At 42.3% G+C, this 5905-nt stretch overlaps 1 protein-coding gene and 1 pseudogene across 1 annotated transcript in view; one reads left to right on the top strand and one right to left on the bottom strand.

Annotated features, from left to right (window-relative positions):
• ATRNL1 (attractin-like 1) overlaps positions 1-5905 on the bottom strand; it is an 827041-nt gene that overhangs the window by 807457 nt on the left and 13679 nt on the right. The gene's annotated exons all lie outside the window — the stretch shown is intronic.
• Positions 924-1529, top strand: LOC102833309 (annotated as a pseudogene).

The following is a 5905-nucleotide window of genomic DNA, read 5'->3' as shown; positions in this document are numbered from 1 at the left end:
AGTGAATAATTACTATCAGGACTGACTGTGAGGGTTGGAAATGTAAAGGTAGACGGTTTGTAGCAAAAGGAGGGGAGTGATTGACTTTGCAGGCCAGGAACAGAGGCCCCTGGGAGACCATCAAGGGAGAAGAGCAGAGTACGGGACGCTACCCAGAGAAACAGAGACACCAGAGATGGATGCAGAGATGATGTCATGAAGAGATGCAGCGGCTAGGAACTCTAGACCCAGAGAGGGAATGGGGCTGTGTGCTGATGACCAGGGGGAAGGCTTGCAGGGTATACCCTTTGGTTGGTTGATAATGCATGGAGGGGACTGTAACCATGGCAATATAATGATATATGATAGGATAAATGTAAAACTAATGTTCTCCCATGTAAACTATCACATAATTCACAATTTAAAAAAAAGAAATGAAACCATGTATTGCATTAGGCAAATCTTTATCAGTAAGTTGTTCAAGAGCAAAGATGTCAGTTTAAGGACAAAGGTACCCCTGGACTCTCACACCATGGTATTTTCAATAGCCTCATATGAATTAGAAAGCTAGACAGGGAATCAGAAAGACTATAGAAGAATTTATACATTTGAATTATGGGCTTGGAGAAGACTATTAAAAGCACCATGGACTACCAGGTGAACAAACAAATCTCTGTTGGAAGAAGCACAACCAGGATGGCCAGACTTCATCTCTCATACTTCAGACATGTTATGAGGAGGGACCAGTGCCCAGAGAAGGACATCACGTTTGGCAAAGTGGAGGGTCAGTGAAAACGAGGAAAAACCCCAATGAGATGGGTAACACAGTGGCAGCAGCAATAGGCCAAACTTAACAATTGCGAGGATGGTGCTGGTGAAGAGGAGCGCTTTTCTAAAAGTGGGCTCTTTTGATCTCTTGTGGACCTCGGAACAGGCTCTATGTCGTCCGAGGCCCTGAGATGACTCCTTATGAGGGTGGCTACTATCACGGAAAACTCATCCCCAACCGAGAGTTTCCCTTTAAGCCCCCTAGTATTTATATGATAACCCCCAATGGAAGATTTAAACGCATCATGAGGCTATGTCTTTCCATCACGGCCTTCCACCCCGACACGTGGAACCCGGCGTGGTCTGTCTCTACCATCCTCACAGGACTTCTCAGCTTCCTGGTGGAGAAGGGCCCCACGCTGGGCAGCCCTGAGACATCGGACTTCACCAAGACAGTTGGCCGCACAGAGCTTAGCTTTCAACCTAAAAGTAAAAGTCTTCTGTGAGCTGTTCCCCGATGTCGTAGACGAAATTAAGCAGAAGCAGAAAGCCCAGGCCCCCGACCCTGTCCCTGCCAGAAGTGGTCCCCGATGGCGAGGTCCACCTTGGCCAGCACGGGGCCCCGATACTCAATGGGCACGTGCCAGCCGCTGGACCAAATCCTCCCAGGACTGCAGCAGGCCAACAGCCACCACGGGCTCCTGGGAGGAGCGCTGGCGAACTTGTTTGCTGCTTTAGCCTACACAGCCAAGTATGTGCTGCGGAGCATAGCGCAGAAGTGAGAGCACATCGTGTCCGCACCGACAACATCAGGGCCACACGGGCAAGCAGACATGTGGTCAGGCACGGTGCCTCCCTGACTCCCGCGTTTAGCTCTTTAAAACCTGGAAAAGGAGGACAAAACCCAAGGGTGGTTGAGGAGGAGGTGTGTCTCCCAGCGGTATCATCGGACAGCTGTGGAGCTGCTCGGAGCGTTTCGCTTTGATTTTTAGCACATTTCCTGTTTTGTCTTTGGACTTGTTTTAGTAAACATGGTTTTCATTTTATTAGATTTGGTCACTTAAAAAAATATAAATCTCAAAGCCTATCAAATAAAACAAACAGGTACTTCACCACTTCAATCTGGCCACTGGCAGCTGCTTTGGTTCTGCTGTGCATATAGAGTCACTATGAGTCAAATCTGATTCTACGGCACCTGACAACCACAACATCTGTGGGACAAGACAATGCAGAAGCTCAATGTCTTGAGTCTGAACAACACCAGGAGCAACCGTGGAACAGGCCATCAACTGCTCATAAGCAAATTTAAGCCGAAGCTGAAGAGAATTAAAAGAAGTTTATGAGAGTCAAAGCACAACCTTCAGTATACATCCCACTGGATTTTAGAAACCATCTCAAGAAAAAAATTCAACACACTGAACACTAATGAGCAAAGACAGGAAAAGTTGTGAGATGTCATCAAAGGCATTATCCATAAAGAAACAAAAGGCCATTTAAAACACAGCAAAGAAAGAAAAGAAAAAAAGGGATGTCAGAAGAAAAGACTCTGAAACTTGTTCTTGAACACAGAGTAGCTAAAACGATGGAAGAAATAATGAAACACAAAAAGAACTGAAAAGAAGATTTTAAAGGGCAGCTGAAGAAAATAAAGTATTACAATGAAATGTGCAAGACCTGGAGCTAGAAAACCAAAAGGGAAGAACATGCTTGGCATCTCTATAGCTGAGGGAACATAAGAAAATATTCAAGTGTCAAGTTGAAGTACTGACGGATTCTATATTGAACTTGCAGGAAGCATCACAGATGGAAGAATACACAGAGTCATTGTACCAAAAAGAACTGGTTGATGTTCAACCATTTAAGGAGATAGACAGCATATTATCAAGAACCACTGGTGTTGCATACAGCAGGCAAAATGATGAAAGCTTCTTAGATGTTAGCAAACATTTTAAGTCAGTGAGTTGCGGCCCTGGGGGCTCAAAACCATAGTCACAGGGAACACCAAAATCAACTGGCATAACACAGTCCACCAAGATAATGTTCTACATCCTACTTTGGTGAGTAGTGTCTGGAATCTTAAAAGCTAATGAGCACCATCAAGGGAGAAGAGCATGAGCGGAATGTGGGACCCTATCCAGAGAAGCAGCAACACCAGAGATGGGGGCAGAGATGAGGACATGGAGGGAAGGAGCAGCTGAGGACTCTAGACTCATGGAAAGAGAAAGACTGAGTGTTGGCGGCCTTTGTAGAACATTAGAACATTATCTTGGCAGCCAGGAGGCAATGTAGAACATTATTCTTGGCAGCCAGGAGGCAGGCTTACAGAATGTGCCCTTTGGTTGTTTAAATGATTGTATATTTCTGAGTGTTTTTGTGTACATCCTCCCACCCACCCCCCAAAAAAAACACAAAAATAGAGGAAATAGAAGCAAATATTGTTGAATAATGATGCACGGAGGAGATGGCAATCATTGCAATGGAACTATGAGTGAAAAACTGATGTTCTCTCATGTAAACTGTCACTCACTTCACAATAAAAACTTTAAAAAAAAAATAAAGCTAAGTAATGAGAACTGAAGAAACGTGAAATCAATCAATCCAACGGACTATATGGAACACATGACCATCAGTCTCCATAACTAGATGAACTAGATGGTGCCCGGCTACCACTATCAACTGCTCTGAAAGGGATCACCTTAGCAGTCCCAGACAGAATAGTAGGAACTGTGGAATCAAACTCAAAATTATTATTAAAAATAAATAAATAAAAGAGAGAGACTAGGGGAATCTGAGACTATGGCAATCTGAGACTATGGCCCTAGACCACCCTTCAGGTCTGAAAAGGAACTCACCCTTGTGGTCCAATTTGCAGCCAAGCAGGAAATGAGAACACACGGGGGGCAATAGCACTGGTGGGGTCTACTCACCATGGAATGGTGAATCATTCAAAATCAAGGGGGCAGCATTATACCTAAGCACAAAATTGAGAAGAGATGGAAAGTCGGGTGGGATGAAGATAGGACCCACAGGGAAGAAACAGGACAACTGTGGTTGCAGGGAGGGGACTGCAATCATTGAGATGAAACCAAGTGTGTGATTTGTGGAATGGACACCTGATGATTTTGCCTGTGGATTTTCTCTCAATTCACAATTAAAAGTTAAAAAAGAAGAAGAAAAACCGATGGTACTGAGGGGGAAAGTCCATACTGCATTGAAGACACTGATGAGAAACAAGGGTCCAGGAGTGGACAGGATACCAATGCTTCAACAAACAGGTGCGATGCTGTGGGTAGCCACACTCTATGGCAAGAAATTAGCTACCTGGCTATCTAACCAGAAAAGATCCACATTTGTGCCCATTCCAAGGAAAGGTGATACACCAGGTTGTAGAAATTATTGAATACCATGAACATTACACACAAGTAAGATTTTGCTGAAGATAACTCAGAAACAATTGCAGCAATAAACGTATACAGAACTACTAGAAATTCATGTCAGAATCAGAAGAGGACCTGAAACGAGGGATTTCATTGCTGATGTCAGCTGGATCTTGGTTAAAAACCAAGAACCCCAGAAAGATGTTTACCTGTATTTTATTGATGACATATGTAATAGCATTCAAATGTAAGGTGGTGGTGGTTGTGTGTCTTCCAGTCGATTCCAATTCCTAGCAATCCTGTATAGGGTTTCTGAGGCTGTAAATCTTTACCAGAGCAGAAAAACGCCTCCTACTTCTGTGGAACAGCTGGTAGATTTGAACTGCTGACCTTGCAGTTAGCAGCCCAATTCGTAATCCACTGCACGCTACTAGGTCTCCTTATTCAAATGTACAGATCATAATAAATTATGGAAAACATTGCGAAGCATGAGAATACCAGAACACTTCATTGTGATTAAAGCCGTAGAAACTCAGAAAGATTTTAAAAGACTTGAAGAAAACTATCACCTGACATTTATAAAACACTCCATCCATCAACAGACTACACATTCTTTTCACATACATGAAGATAATTTACCAAAGAGACAAGATTCTGGCCAACAATTTAAAAAGGATTCTAGTCATGTAAGGTATTTCTTTCTAACCACAATGGAATTAAGTTAAAAATACATAACAAAATTATCTCTGGAAAATCTCTAAATATTTGGAAACCAAGTAACAACCTTCTAAATAACCCGTGTTATTGTTGTTGTTAAGTGCCGTAGAGTCAATTCCGACCCATAGCGACCCTGTACAGGCTTTCCGAGGAGCCGCTGGTGAGCTTGAACCACCGACCATGCAGTTCAAACGGCTTTGCAGTCTGGAGCATTAACCCACAGCACCACACCAGGACTCCAAATATCACATACGCCATAGGGCAAAGAAAAATTCAAAAGCGAAATTATTAAGTTAATATCAGATTAATAAAAAAGAAAATTTCCAAACTTGTGGGATGCTACCAAGAGCACAATGCATATAAAAAAGATAAAGAAAACTTCATCTGATTTAAAACTTGTTAAGAGAATGAAAACACATGCCTCAGTCTGACAGAAAATAATTTTCACATCATATATCTAATAAATAACTAGTACAGAGTCCTGGTGTGGCGCTGTAGGATAAGCACTGGAATATGAATCACAAGGTCAGTTCAAATCCACCAGTCACTCCTCGGAAACCCTGTAAAAGGTTGCAATGGGTCAGAACTGACTTAATAAAAAAATTAAAATCCTTCAAAGTGGACCCATAAATAGCATCATGATAAAGGGAGAAAATATTGATATCGTCTAATATTTCACTTTATGTGCATCCACAATCCACACTCATAGAAGCAGCAGTCAAAAATTAAAAGGATATATGGCATAAACATGAGGAATCAGAACCTGGGCCAAGAAGCAGTTGTTCAAACAGAACATGGGAACACTGAATGGTTTAACATTTAAAAAAGGTGAGTAACAAAGTTGTGTTCTTTCACCATACTTATTCAACCTGTATGCTGAGCAAATAATCCAAGAAGCTGACTTAAATGAAGAAAAATGTGGCATCAGGATTGGAGAAAGACTCACTCATTAACAACCTACGATATGCAGATGATACAACATTGCTTGCTGAAAGTGAAGAGGACTTAAAATATTTACTGATGAAAATCAAAGAGCACAGCCTTCGGTATGGGTTACATCTCAA

The sequence above is a fragment of the Chrysochloris asiatica genome, unplaced genomic scaffold (genome assembly GCF_000296735.1).
Source record: "Chrysochloris asiatica unplaced genomic scaffold, ChrAsi1.0 scaffold00003, whole genome shotgun sequence".
NCBI lineage: Eukaryota > Metazoa > Chordata > Mammalia > Afrosoricida > Chrysochloridae > Chrysochloris > Chrysochloris asiatica.
The sequence above is the reverse complement of the archived record's forward strand: the minus strand, read 5'-3'. Positions and strand labels throughout refer to the sequence as shown.